The sequence below is a fragment of the Lolium rigidum genome, chromosome 5 (assembly GCF_022539505.1).
Source record: "Lolium rigidum isolate FL_2022 chromosome 5, APGP_CSIRO_Lrig_0.1, whole genome shotgun sequence".
NCBI classification, from domain to species: Eukaryota; Viridiplantae; Streptophyta; class Magnoliopsida; order Poales; family Poaceae; genus Lolium; species Lolium rigidum.
In genome coordinates, this window is record NC_061512.1 from 222593710 (window position 1) to 222608160 (window position 14451).

The 14451-nt window shown below is 45.0% G+C and overlaps 3 long non-coding RNA genes across 3 annotated transcripts; 2 read left to right on the forward strand and 1 right to left on the reverse strand.

Moving 5' to 3' along the window:
- Window positions 1–363: 363 nt before the first annotated feature.
- On the reverse strand, window positions 364–1183 carry LOC124651859. Its single transcript, XR_006987518.1, has 3 exons — window positions 1071–1183; window positions 921–996; window positions 364–624 (listed from the first exon to the last, which is right to left on the reverse strand). It is a non-coding gene; the product is annotated as an uncharacterized LOC124651859 (long non-coding RNA).
- A 6043-nt stretch (window positions 1184–7226) lies between these two features.
- On the forward strand, window positions 7227–11490 carry LOC124658041. The gene is made up of 4 exons (XR_006988981.1): window positions 7227–7712; window positions 10304–10456; window positions 10817–10966; window positions 11298–11490. It is a non-coding gene; the product is annotated as an uncharacterized LOC124658041 (long non-coding RNA).
- A 10-nt stretch (window positions 11491–11500) lies between these two features.
- LOC124658040 lies at window positions 11501–13961 on the forward strand. The gene is made up of 3 exons (XR_006988980.1): window positions 11501–11648; window positions 11726–11806; window positions 13572–13961. It is a non-coding gene; the product is annotated as an uncharacterized LOC124658040 (long non-coding RNA).
- The last annotated feature ends 490 nt before the right edge of the window (window positions 13962–14451 follow it).

Below are 14451 nucleotides of genomic sequence, written 5' to 3' on the forward strand. Positions count from 1 at the left end.
TCAATTACACAAGACTACCACAACAGTATTGCACCGCACAATCAAAAGAGCATGAATTTAATAAAGGCGAGTAACATATCAGAGACCACAAAGCATTCAAACTGACCACAATTAAGCTATTGTTCAAGTATTAGAAGGGAAACCTGGTTTCATTGTTGACAGATAACCATACTTTTTAGCACAAGTATAATCAGTTTGCATCACAACCAGGAGACAATAAGACCAGGACACATACAAGTTTAATCATTGCAAGCTGATAAGACAAAAAGTAGTTCTATACTGCACCTCCTAGTACCCAGCGACTAGAGAAGAAAATATAATCCAGGACTACCATAATGCACAACTTATTGCTTGATTCCCTAGTTCGCCAAACATATTAGAAGGCTACGCAATCAAACCAAACCAAGCATCCACTTGCAGGCTTCAGACCAGCACTAAAATAGAAGCATGCAAATAGGAGTGATGTGCAACCAAACGTGGAAACCATGTGCAATTCTTCTCCCCCCAAAAAAATTTCCTGCAGCTCAAGGAATTGGCCTGACCTGCGGGCTGCGGCGTCCTAACAGTGCATCAGCAGACGGCGGAGACCATCAACAGTACATCCCGCCTAGCTCCTTCAGCTGCCTGCACAAGAAAGCAAAATAATGTTTCAGCTAACACTCAATCGGCGGTTTAGCTAACTACTTAGGTGCAGTTAAGGACAGCTCGCTAACACCAGAAAAATGCAGGATTAATATACTAATCAGAAGCAGACTAAATGTCCTTTCTCAATTTCTCAAACTGGACATGTACGCAAGGTTCACATAGCACTGATTTGCATATATGTGCAACCAAAACGTGACAAGCAAATGCAATTTCTTCTCCCAAAGCAATTTCCTGGAGCTACAAACCCCTACAGCAGATCAACGAGTTGGCCTCACCTGCGCCATCATACCACTGCAACCAGCGGACGGTGGCCACCATCAGCAGCACATCCCGCTTCTCTCCTCCGGCTGCCTGCACAAGAAAGGTACGATTTTTCAAACGAGGAGAAGCGGGATGGGGGAGGCGGGTTAGGCCGCAGCTCATACCTTCAACAGCAGTTGCGGCTGTCGACGTCCCGGAGCCGGCGAGGCAGCGGGAATCTTCCCGCGCGGCCATAGCCTCCAGGCGCGAGGAGCAGGTGGTGAAGGGTGCGGGCTCGGGGACGGAGCAACGAGGAAGACGTCGGGGAAGCGGGAGACCAGGGGTAGCGGTGCCGCGCGTGGCCTGGCCTGCGTCGTCCTCGACGCCGGCCGGCGACCTAGTGTTTCGTGGCGGCCCAATTGAGGGTCGATTGGAGGCGCGTCGCGGGGGATTCGGCACGGGGGAGCTTCGCCGAACGGTGGCGAGGTCGAGGTTGACCGGCAGGCGGCGGGTATGGAGCGCCGAAGCTGGAATCCGACGCGAGGATAGGGACGGAGGGGGTCTCGGGAGAGAACTGGGAGGAGGAGGTGGTAGGAGAGGTCTGGTGCCGGCGACGGAAGATGGCTGGGGTGGCCGGCCGGCAGCGCAGGTGAGGATACGTGGTGGCCGGCGGCTGTGGGTGGAGGTGAGGAAGAGGGGCGCTCGGCTGGTGAGTGGGAGGGGAAAAGACGAGAGGTATGAAGGCGTGATTTTGGGCCAAAGTAAATATTTCGTCTGAAATTAAATTCTTGTGGCGGGCCCTCTCTACTTTTTCGTTTTGGCGCTTCTAATTAAGTGAAACAAACATGTGATGTCAATGAGTGGCGAGTTTGGGTGACAAGTGATTATCTTCGAAACAGACTTTCATCCCGCTATATTAATATAGCAACCACAACGATACAAGTCTGATAACAAGAAAACACTAAGGGCAATATCACATACATGTCCAAAAGGAAAAGAAAATGACGGAAATGGCGAAGCGCCGTCGGCAACCCGCAACCGTTGCGCCCTCCGTCATCAACCCACCAAGCTCCAAATACTCCGAAGCGCTCGTACCAAGCGGTACGTAGGGTATAGTGGACATGGGAATCCATCACCACCCTCTAGGAAGGAATGGTGCCACGCATCGGCGGCACCACGTCAGGGCCAGACAAGCTGACGGGGATTTCTCCCGCCCCCATCCACAAAAAACCCTGGCACAATGGAGCACCACCGCCCATCTTCTCCACCCACCCAAACGCTAACACGATCTGTAAGTGGACACGTCCACGGCTGTTCGCTGCCTTGCCACTTCTGTCGGCTTGATTAAACGGAACTAAGAGTTTGCCCCTTAATTTCCGCCTAGTTTTCACGATTTCCTGCAAGCCACTTAAACCCGTCAAACAGCCTCGGCTGTCAACCGACAGTTCATCATCTCTGTTGGTTCGTTCTCTAAGCTCTTCTTTTCCCCTTGTCTTTTGTACTCCACCTACTACCAACCTATCAGGTGCACCCGTGGCAAAAATCAATCAAAAAATCCTGAACAAGTCATGGTCGCACCATTGGCCTCTCCCTGAATGGTATTCGTTGCCTAGCGGCCGGCATCCATCCTCTATCTTTGTTCCACCTTCATTTCAGTTACCCCAATCCGTCGTCGCCACATTAGCAAGCATCGCGGTCGTCTGCTCCTCCTCCTTTGCCGATGGTGCTCATGGAAATGGCGCTCCCGCCTCCTGAAGCATTGGCGATCGACGAGATGGGTATCACGGAGGGCCAGTTCGTGGTGCAGTTGAACATGGCCGCAGGCGTGACCACGGTGCTTATCTTAGGTTTGGAACATCGGCACAGGGACGAAGGGGGTCTATGCGCATGTGATAACATAAATAAAACACTCGTTGATAGCCTTTGATAATATGAGGGTTTGTCATGCGCATAGGATCTCCAATAAAGAAGCTCATTGTCTAGCCAGAAGCATAGTGCTAGATGTTCTAGGCCGCCAAGTGTGGCTAGTTAATCCGCTAGAGGGCGCTTCTGTATTTCTAAATTTGTTGAAGCTAATATAAATGGTGGTTTCCCTTCAAAATAGTTTAAGTGAAACAAGCGTGTTTTATGATTGGCCGGACAGAGATAGGATGAGTAGGTGTGATTGGTGGTTGGCTCTAAAAATTGTACTCCCTCATTTTGTCCTAAATTTTGTTAAAATATGCATATATGTATATTTTAACAAAGTTGAGACATATTTTTGTGAACGGATATACTACCTCCATCTAAAAATAGGTGTTTTAGTTTAATCTAGATACGGATGTATGTAGTAGACACATCGTAGATTTAGATACATCCGTATCTAAAAAGAGTTGAAACAACTATTTTTAAAATAGATGGAGTAATATAAATTCCTTCCGTGACAAGCTCTCTACTAAGTATCTCCATTTTAGTTTGATTTGGCGCTTGTTCTATTCAAGTATTCAACTAATGGATTGATGCACCCTCTCGTAGCTAGCTTCATTTGCATATGTACATACATACGGATCAACTACAACATGTGATGATTCAAACCAAGTTGACACCTTTATCTAAATAAATAAAAAACCAATAATACAGCTCCTATTGGGACTCGGCCTTTGCTACATTAGCTACACACATCACGCGAGCGAGGCAAAGTTCAAGAAAAATATGAAGGAGCCTAGTACAATGGCTCTGAAACTCTGCTTACGTAGCTAGCCATGTAGTACTAGCTAGCATGTCTCCACTCCACCATGCCATGCAACGCTAAGAATGCCTACATGTTACTAGTATATATATGTGGCATGCCCACCGATCTAAGACACTCAAGATCAGTGGACAGGGTGTTTCTGCACCCGGGTGCATATGCACCCTTTATTTGAAATACATATTAAATATATTTACAAATGTCAAAAAAATATAAATAAAAATGCCGCATGTATACCTTGACATGTTACATGCTCACAAAGTTGTCTCAGCAAAAATCAAGATGTTTTGTACCCTGTGCAAAAAAGACAAATTTTTGGTGCTAAAATAGTCTATTTCTCGAGGCATTATTTGTCTTTTTTACACAGGGTATAAAAATTGTCGGTTTTATGTGATACTTTACGTGCACACATAGAACATGTCCCTCTACATGCTAATTTTTTTTCCTAAATTTTTTATGTTTTTGAAATATGTTTTATACATACCGGGTGCATATGCACCCGGGATCAGTTTTGGTTTTCTGAAGATCAGTTCTCTTCTTTCTTTTTAAGTGACATATAGGCTAAATATTAGTTTGAGTAAAACCAGCAACTAAACAATCTTGTCCTCCGCTCACCGAAGGTCACCATAGGTACCATCGTGCACGTTGTCGTGAAAGCCAAACACGGACCCTATGTGTACAGAGAAGTATTCTGATCTTCCGCACAACGAGCCATGGAAGAAGACGGCCTATGTTAGCTTCGCCATCGTGTTGCAACAGTATATATAAGTCTACCACGTACAGGACGAGTTGTTCTCTTGGACAAATTCAATTGCACTAGATGGTTCTTTCTTAGGGGAAACTAATGTTTTAAATAGCCAACTATATAGCTGGCTATTTAAGAACTTTGACACCTTTTAGCGGGCTAATGCAGTTAGTCACACCATGCGGGAAATGCTATAACGGGCTATAGCCGGCTATTTAAAACTATGGGGAAAACCAAGAAAATCACCACTGTGCACCCAAAAAAAATAGGGAGTACATGACATAAGATCCACCTAACTGGGTTTCCTCTAAGAATGCACATGGAATGATACACACACCCACCACACACACGCGCATGGGGGCCTATTTTACTTATATTAGGGTGTTGTGAAAAAGAAAAGCCATTGAACAACTCTTTGTTTCACAAACATGACTATTTTACATGAATATTTTGGACATAGAGTATGAAACCGCGTTTTGCGTGCTATTAAGGATCGAAAATGCACCCACACTTGCATGGGGTCCCATTATATGAATATGATGGTGGCGAGGATAGGGAAATCCACTCCCCAACAAGTTGCATGACTCATGTAGCTCTATGTGACTCCCACATTAACTCACCTTACAGACATCCACTATTAGGAAAAAGCTTATCATCGACAGACAAAAAAAGGTTACCGCCGGCACAACGTCGCTCGCCAGTGGCAACACACATGTGGTAAAGGCTTATCGCTGGTGCACCATCCTGGTCCGCCAGTGGTAAGATGATTTATCGCCAACGCACCATCGTGATGTGCCGGCGGTATTTTTACCATAATTCAAAAAAAGCGATGCAGATCTAGATCTAGATCTAGTCGTTCGTTGCAGTGGCCGTCTCTTTGGAGGGTTGTTGGAGGGAGTGCAGTTGAGGAGGTGGCCGCCAGTTGTAGCTTGCCGGAGGGAGGTCGAAGGAGGAGGCGATCGGGAGTAGCTAGACGGAGGGAGGTCAAGGAGGTGGTTGCCAAGAGTAGCTCGCCGGTGGGAGGTCAAGGAGGTGATCGCCATAGGGAGGTTGAGGAGGTGGTCTCCGGAGGGAGGTCAAGGAGGTGTTCGCCGGAGAAGAAGGAGGAGGGAAAAGGTGAAGATGAGGAGGATGGGGAGGAAGTGAGAAAGGAGAGAAGAGGTCGCCGACTAGTTTTGAATTTATAGGAAGGTTACCGCCAGCGCACGACTATGGTGGCATGTCAGCGGTAAGTACCCACTTTTTTAATTTTTTTCGCAACAAAATCTAAAAGATGAGAAAACTCTGTTTTTTATCTTTATGATTGTGAAAATCGGTAAATGTCCTACGACCGTTGAAATCGGAGGTCATATGCAACCCCGAGAGCCATTTTACCGAAACATTATGCCTTTTTGTATAATATGTTAAAATTTATGTTTGTTAATTTTCCTAACAACTAGAACACATAACATATGGTCATCTCGAAGGATTTTATTTTCAAAATTGTATCATTTAGTGGGGCACCGGTGGTAACTAATATACCACCGGCGGCCCACTATAGTGGTGCGCCTACGGTAAGTGGAGGGCATGGCTCTAGCTTGCCTGGGACCTGGGCGACCCTTACCCTCGGTGCACCAAAAGTTCTGACCGCGGGTGGTATATTGGTTACCGCTGGCGCCCATAAATTTGGTGCACTTGCGGTAATATAGTGTCAACGGGCCACTTTTTTGGCGGGCTAGCGGTATCTCGGGGCCTATAGGGATTTTTCTAGTAGTGGTTGCAAGCACCACCCTTGGCGTGTTGGATCACAATCAACAACATATCGAGCCACAAACCCACCTCATTGGGTTGTAGCCACGCCGCAATCCACGTCCTCCATCGACATGAAAAACAACCCTTGGACGTTGCCTCGACACCATCCCACCCGCCGACTAGAGACAAACAACCTTGGTAGCACAACTGCGGATGGTGTAAAAATGTGACCCATTCTCCAAGGGTACTCCCCACGGGGAACAACAAATAATATGTTACCCAAAATAGAAACCAAATTTCCATCTATCCCTGGCTAGTTCGACATTGGTGTCCATCACACAATAATTAAAAAGAAGTTTGTTCAGCTCATTGAAGAAATCCAGAGGTAGCTAGTGCTAGTTGATTTTCTTTGGTTATCTTGGCTAGCTCTTGAGCTTCTTTCTTCTACTCCCTAGGTTCCAATTTAATAAACGCAGAGTGTTTAACTTATCTCGATGCCATGAGTAGTTGGCTGGGTGAATGCATTAAGGCATCGAGCAATCAACAACTAGTACGTGATGCCTCGCTAACAAGCGAAGAAATAATTAAGGCATCGACCGAATCAATTGTCGATTGATGTACTCCTATTTTATGTTCTCACCTTTATTGTGGAGAAGAAATAATCTGCGCCGTTTAAGCTATCCAACACACGCAGCAGCCAAACCATTTCTCTCCCACCCAACCAAACCCTCCCAGAACGAGAGATAGAGGCGGCCACGACCACACGCCGGCGGCGTCGCGGCGGGCTTGCTCGCCGGGGCGCGCGCGCATCCTCCCGCGGCGCTCGGTCGAGCTCGCCTGGCTGCGTCGCGCGCGCGGCCGGGGACGCCAGGATGCTGCGGCGAGCCATCCGCACGGCGTCCTTCTTCCTGCCGCCGGCGGTCGCCAGCTGCCGCGTGCCGTCGCAGCCCGGATTTTCCGGCATCCCGGCGACGGAAGTCCACAGAGTCCACGTCAAGCTCGCATCACCGCGTCGCGCGCCACGCGCGGCTGAGATCCCCTTCCCCGCCTTCTCTCCACAACGCCAACAGGCCCGCGAAGCAGCAGCAAGGCCTCGCAGGTGACGTACTCAGTCCCTTTCCCCATCACTTAGAACGAGTCAAGTAGAATCGAGTCGATCTTGACAGGCGAGTGTAAAAAATAACGATTTTTCATTTGTTGCACTACAATTTTTAATCCTGGGAACAACCAGCAGTTCGTAGGTTCATACGAGCTCTTGTACATGTACTGCAACTGCTACTTTGTACCAATTCACATTGGTTTGACTACGAGGAGGCATACATGTTTCTTATTTATTAATCATCCAAGGTAATACGAGCGCACACAGATGATAGATATAGTAGGAATCCTAAAATTTTGCATTTCCCATATGACAGGCTTTGCATCTGATTTCGTAACTAGATTAACTAAGTAACTGTGTCAAACCCTTTTATGTTACGTCTGGATTGATTCGATTTTCCGCAGGTTATGTTACTGTTCTGGTGGTGTTGGCGTTCTGGTGCTGCTGCTGTCCACCAGAACTCCTCCTGGCGCAGCCACCGTCCAACGGAGCTCCTGCCGGCCTCCATGTCGCCCAATCAGAAGGTCTCTATCTCGATTCCTCCACTTTTCGTTGAAAAGTGTGCTCGAGCACCTGCTCAGTGCACACCCATATTGCCGTCGTCCGTACAATCTAGAGATACAAGAAGTCGCTCCACGCACGACAGATGGTTAGCATTGTGCGCCACATTAGTACAACTGTATCCGCTAATTATGTGCTAAGCATAGGCGCTTTTGCATAGGGATTGATTTATCTTTTTATTTGTCTCTTACTGTCTGGGCTCATGGGGCACCCACCACTGACTATCTGGGCTTGTGGCTCGCCACTGTTCCCTGTTTATGTCCGGCTTTGGTCTCCATCAAACTGAACCAAAAATGACTATTCAAGTATTGACTTATGTCCGGTACTAATCGACCCTAGTTCCCTTGCCATATTCAACTAGGCTGAGTAGTTGAAGAGATTTTTGAGGCAGCTACAAAGCTAAAGGCAGATATACAAAGGAAGGGACTGGCTCTCATTTCCTCTCTATGCTGCTACAGTAGTTGGGCGAGTTCTCCCCAGATCCGGGCTGGACCAAGGTCATCTATGGTGGCGATGCCGCCAGAGAGTGGCTGAGGCGAGGCTCCGGCCACCGTAGTGTGAATAGGTTTAGGTGTTGGCTTTATGACATAATTTCGAGTAGGGCGTCAATCTCCGTTGACAAGATTGGTACAGTATGGGGTGGCTCTCCCTAATTGTCAAGCTCTGATGGTTGGAGCCATAGCTGCCATGTTTCTGGTACGGAGGGTACAGGGGACGAAAATGGGGGACGTGAATCGGATGAAAAAAAGGAAACATCTCTAGATCGAATCTTATACGTCGGGGACGCGAACCGAGTTGTTTCGGTACGGTGAACCCGGTACGGTAATGTGGTACGGGAAATATGAACCTATCCTAGTTGATACAACTAACCCAAAAACGATATTCAGATGAAGTCTGCAGCTTATATATGATAGAAGTTTTGAAAGATTAAGATCAAATCATCAAATTCATGGAAGAAAACAGACTCGAAATCCCAATTCCCATCAAATCTTTCTATCTCTCTGTGGCTGTCCTCCAAGAAATCCATGGGATGGGAGTACACTTATAGAGGATGGGAGAAGAAATAAAAGGAATCCTGGGATTCCTGCTGGCTCCATTGATGAAGAATTGGAGATGGTGAAGGGAAACGAGGAGTCGAATGGGAGAGGAAAAGATACAGCGGGTTGGGACTCTGGCTCGGGAGTTAATACGATTTGGGGAAGGGGAACTTCTGTCTCACTGTTTTTCTCCAGTCGTCAAACCTGGGACGATCCCGGGCAGAGGAAACGTGAATCCGCTGCGATTTTGACTGAATCGCGGGGCGTTTCTGAATCCATATTCGGTTCATCGAATCCGGTACGAGGGACGGACCACCGTACCCCGAAACCGGTTGCTATGCCGGTGGTGAGCGTTGCCGCAGCAGCAATCTCCGGCAATAAGGTCAAGCTTCACCAATTCTGGATCTGGGTTGCCGTTAATGTTGATGTGTTTTTCAACTTTTCTGAACACGTGTCAATGTGTTTCTGAATTTTTTTCTGGTGCCCAAAAATAAGGTATCAAAATCGCTGCCTTTGTTTTTAGGCATCTGGAATAGCTGCTCTTCGTTTCATTCCCAAAACAAAAAAAGTGATGCCTTAAAACCAAAAAGCAGCACCCAAAAATACAACATCTGAGATGCTCTTAGGAGATGAAGCACGAACACACTTGTGCCAAGAGCTTGATTAATTTTGCGCATTCATTTTCGGCAATAATACAGACATATTCGTGCTAAAAATCAATTGTCAAGGCAGGAGCCTAATAGTCATGGGCTGATTTATTTTTTCATTTTTGGTCGAGTCACAGGCCGAACAGGGACATATATAGAGACATAATCTGAATATGTAGCTGTTTCATGGGTCAAGAGCCTCAAAGGTATCAGCAACAGTGATCTACGAGGTTCAACGGGATTTCAAGCTCGCCTTATATATAGAGACATAATCTGAATATGTAGTTGTTTCATGGGTTAGAGCCTCAAATGTATCAGGCCCAACAGGATTTCAAGCTCGCCGCCCATCACTAGGGAGTCTCATTAATCTGCCATCCTGCTCGCACATGCCAGGGATGGCCCATATCCCCAGGAAGCCATGCGATGGGTGCACGGTTCAGATAAATGGCCCCGCTCCTTTTCATTTTCCTTGGACTGTGTTGTGTATGAGGGTGACAGACAGACAAACGAATGAATCGGGCTCCACATTTATTTGTCCTAGTTAGGTGCATGTCTTGTATATTGTTAGCTCATATTAAATACTTGTTCTACTGCTACTACTTTGAGTCTGATTCTGTAGCTAGATTAATTAACTGTGTGCTCCTTGATTTCTCACTTGCTTATATTCTGATATTTTTGGATACACACTTGGATATGGGAAGCAAGTGGATGGAAGAAGTATCATCTATCATGCAGATTTCTTAGGGGATATTATTCCCGCTATAACACTCGATAATTACCATGATGCGCTTGCCATGTTTTTTTAAATATTCTAGTATGTATTCCTGTAAAAGTAACTTGTTACTCATGCTTTGATTTGATTTTGATCAGGTCACTGTCATTTTCCTGTGTTGCAAAACACCTCTGGGGGTGCTGTGGTGGCGGCACTGTCCACGGGAGCTACTGCTGGTGCTCACTGCGGCTTGCTGCCCCTGCCTTGTTTGACTGCGACCTCTCCTACAGCACCGTGTCACCCATCAGAAGGTCTCTCTTTCTCTCTCCCTCAGTTTCTCTAATTTCCTTGACAACTCAATGTTCATTTGCATACAAATGGTTTTTTACTACCTACTTCGAGTCTGATTCTGTAGATAGATTAATTAATTAACTGTGTGTTTCTCAATTTCTCACTTGCTTATATTCTGATATTTTTGGATACACACTTGGATGTGGGAAGCAAGTGGAAGGAAGCAGTATCATCTATCATGCAGATTTCTTAGGGGATATTCTTATCACTATAACACTCAATAATTACCATGATGCGCTTGCCATGTTTTTTTTTAATATTCTAGTATGTATTCCTGTAAATGTAACTTGTTACTCATGCTTTGATTTGATTTTGATCAGGTCATTTTCCTTTTCCTGTGTTCATCCCCTTGGGGGGTGCTGTTGTGGCGGCACTGTCCACGGGAGCTCCTGCTGGTGCTCACTGCAGCTTGCTGCCCCTGCCTTGTTTGACTGCGACCTCTCCTACAGCACTGTGTCACCCATCAGAAGGTCTCTCTTTCTCTCTCCCTCAGTTTCTCTAATTTCCTTGATAACACAATGTTCGTTTGCATAGGAATGGTTTTTTTACTACCTTGCGGCAATGTAAAGGTGTTGATCTGTGGTGATGATGAACGTGTGAATATGTAGTCCTTGCTGTACTGTTTTGCTGGAATGATTTCCAGAGAAAAACGATGCTATATTCCTTGGTTACTCTTTATCGGCATGCCTTGATATGTCTTTTGCAGTAGACACTGGTCTTGGTTATTTTGGTTTTGTAATTGTTGCAGTTCAGTAAGTTCTTTGCTCAGTTTTGCTCTGTTGACTTGATTGCCATGTGCAGGGCGGTAGCTCATCAATGTCAGCGTGTACCGCAGTCCATAGCAAGGAGAGGGTGTCATCTAAAGCATGGAGATGGCCAAGGAGCTTGTCCAAAGGCAGGATTGAATGAGGTGGCCTTACTACGCCAAAGTTTTGGAACCATGGGTCTCGTGCTGCACAGTTTCATTTTCCAATGCCATTTATGAGCCTCACAGTTTCGCACATGATTATTTCGGGCAGTGATAGATATATAGCGTTACTATGTTCTGTCACTTGTATATTTGATCTTCCATACAGTGATGCTGGGATTTCTGCTGGTGCTTTTTGCCCAGGAGAAAACATGGCTGTGAGCTCCTTTTGGCGGAACTTCAAGGTGTGCATTTCTTATTAGCTTTGTGGATGATGCCCTATTTCATTCTCTCCTTTCCCTGAGTATATTTTGACCTATAGGTGTGGATCCAAAGTTCGTCTTTAGAATCAAGCGATGGGAAGTCAATCTGGATGGAGATGCCAATCAGTTGGCTCATAAAAGTGAGTTGACTATGATTTCCTCTAAGCAATAACATCTGTTTATATTAAATGGTTATGATTGTATTTACTGTTGACCTATGTAATAATGATTTAGAGAGCGGTCATTTCATTTATTATTTTTGCATGGCAAATGATGCAGATGATATGTAGGGAGGTAAGTTCTTGCTCTGTTTTGCTCTATTGACTTGATTGCCATGTGCAGGGAGGTAGGTCATCAATGTCAGCCAGTACCGCTGTTCAGAGCAAGGAGAGGGTGTCGTCAAGAGCATGGAGCTGGGCCAAGGATCTTGTCCGAGCGAAGGATGGAATGGGGTGGCCTTACTACACTTAAGTTTTGGGACCATGGGTCTCGTGCTGGAGAGGTTTCATTTTCCGCTGTCATTTATGAGCGTCACAGGTTGGCACATGATTATGTCGGGCAGTGATAGATATATAGTGTTACTAGATTCTCTCACTTGTATATTTGATCTTCCATACAGTGATGCTGGGTTTTCTGCTGTTGTTTTTGTCCCAGGAGAAAACATGGCCATGAGCTCCTTTTGGGGGCAACTTCAATGTTAGCTTTGTGGATGATGCCCTATTTCATTCTCTCCCTCTTTCCCAGAGTATATTTTGACCTATAGGTCTGGGTCCAAAGTTCGTCTTTACAATCAAGCGATGGGAAGTCAATCTAGATGGAGATGCCAATGAGTTGGCTCATAAAAGTGAGTTGACTATGATTTCCTCTAAGAAATAACATCTGTTTATATTAAATGGTTATGATTGTATTTACTGTTGACCTATGTAATAATGATTTAGAGAGCGGTCATTTCATTTATTATTTTTGGCAAATGATGTAGATGATGTGTAGAACAACTAAAATTTTGTTGGAAGAAACCTATGACAGTTGCAGCCTTCACAGGTGATTGAAGGGTCATCACATTGTTGGACCCTGATAATAATCCACTTGTTGTGATTGCAGAAGCACTATCGGGATTTTATTATTCCCCATGCTGTACTTTTGCCATTATACTAACACTAGTGTTCTGATTTTTCTTACCTTTCATGTGCAACCCATTCCCAAACTTTTCTTCATTGGGACATTGACATATTAGATGTCTCTATCTCAGAGTTCAAAACCCTTTGTGCAGAAGGTGTAAAACTATACGATGCCACCTTGTTTGAAAATGGCATGTACTCCCCGTCTGTACATGTTTAATCGACGCACCACTCGCACTTACACAAGCTAATCCCTCTACACCACGCGTGTCAGTTTAATCTGAACGGAGGGAGTAGCTCATGATGAATGTTTTACATTTGTTACTACTTATTATGCTTCCTGTATTGGACAACCCAATTATGGAGCTCTGAATCTTTGATTTGTAGAAGCATCAAGTTGCTTAGCCATGCCAACTGTAGGCACATTAAAATGATCTGGTGCATCCTTGTTCGATCTGCTATTACTTGTTGCACGACTATAACTCTCCTTAAGTAGGCTCAGTATTACCATTTAGATACGTTTGGCCCCATCTTCAAGGGCTACATGAATATGATTACTGTAGCTGTCCTTGTTCAAGCCTTGTTCCCCTTTGAATTCATGGTTGTTTATGTTGCCCCTGATATAGTGATATGTTAAAATAAACTAGAAGTGCTCCGTTTTAAACAAAGCCTTGTCTTTGGTGCGATGCTAATTCATCATAAATAATCATATTCAGTGTCAACCTTGTGATCATATTTTACTTGCTATACAACTGACATCCTTCATTTCTTTGCATGACCTACCTAGGTGAGTATATACATGAGTTAATTATATTGTATATCTCGTGGCTGCAAGGGGTCAAGTCAAGGACTCCAATGTCATGATCAAGATCGGTGCGGAAAGTGTTGCTCCACTTCTGTGCAGATTGCACCTGGGAAATAAGCTACACTTCCTTCCTTTTCTCCCTGCCTTCCTTTGCATTTTGCAACGCTTTGTTTCTCACTACCGTTAAATTTTTGCGGTTCTTGTAATATTGTAGTTCCTTCTAATGTGCAGTAGCATTTGTTGTAATCAACATGCATCTTGACGGAATGTTGATCTCCTTTATTTTGGTGTACCCAAGTTGTAGTTGATGGACAAATCATGCACATAGAAATGGTTGTTATGAAGGGAGAAATTTGGCTGTTATGTCACAAATGATTGTTCTTTGCTGATTGATTTTTTTTTTGGTATTTTTCCGAGTGTAATTTAGTTATGAAGGGAGAAACCTGGCTGTTATCTTGGATGTTAAGATATGTGGTTAGCAAGTGTAGTGCGTAGCACTTGCGGTGATGTGCCTGAAGCTGATGGTACCTATATATATACATGCGTGCCAATGCTGGGTATGTTGTTTATCCAGTAACTAGCAAGCTAATGTGCATGCACTCAACTCTGTTAATTTTCGTGTAGCTAGCTAGCTGATGTAGTAGTGTCGTGACCATCAATCCATTGGTCATTGGCTTGAGTTGGGTTATGACCGTCCATTAACTTTTTTGGTTGCAACCTGAAGCTCAAAGATAATTCCTAGCTATAGCACCAGATTATTATGTTGTAACAAATTGGTCAGCACTATATTTTTATAACACTTTCAGCTACAAGTGTCTTGAACGGGATGTTTTGGAGGTGCATTAATGATTGAAATTTAGGA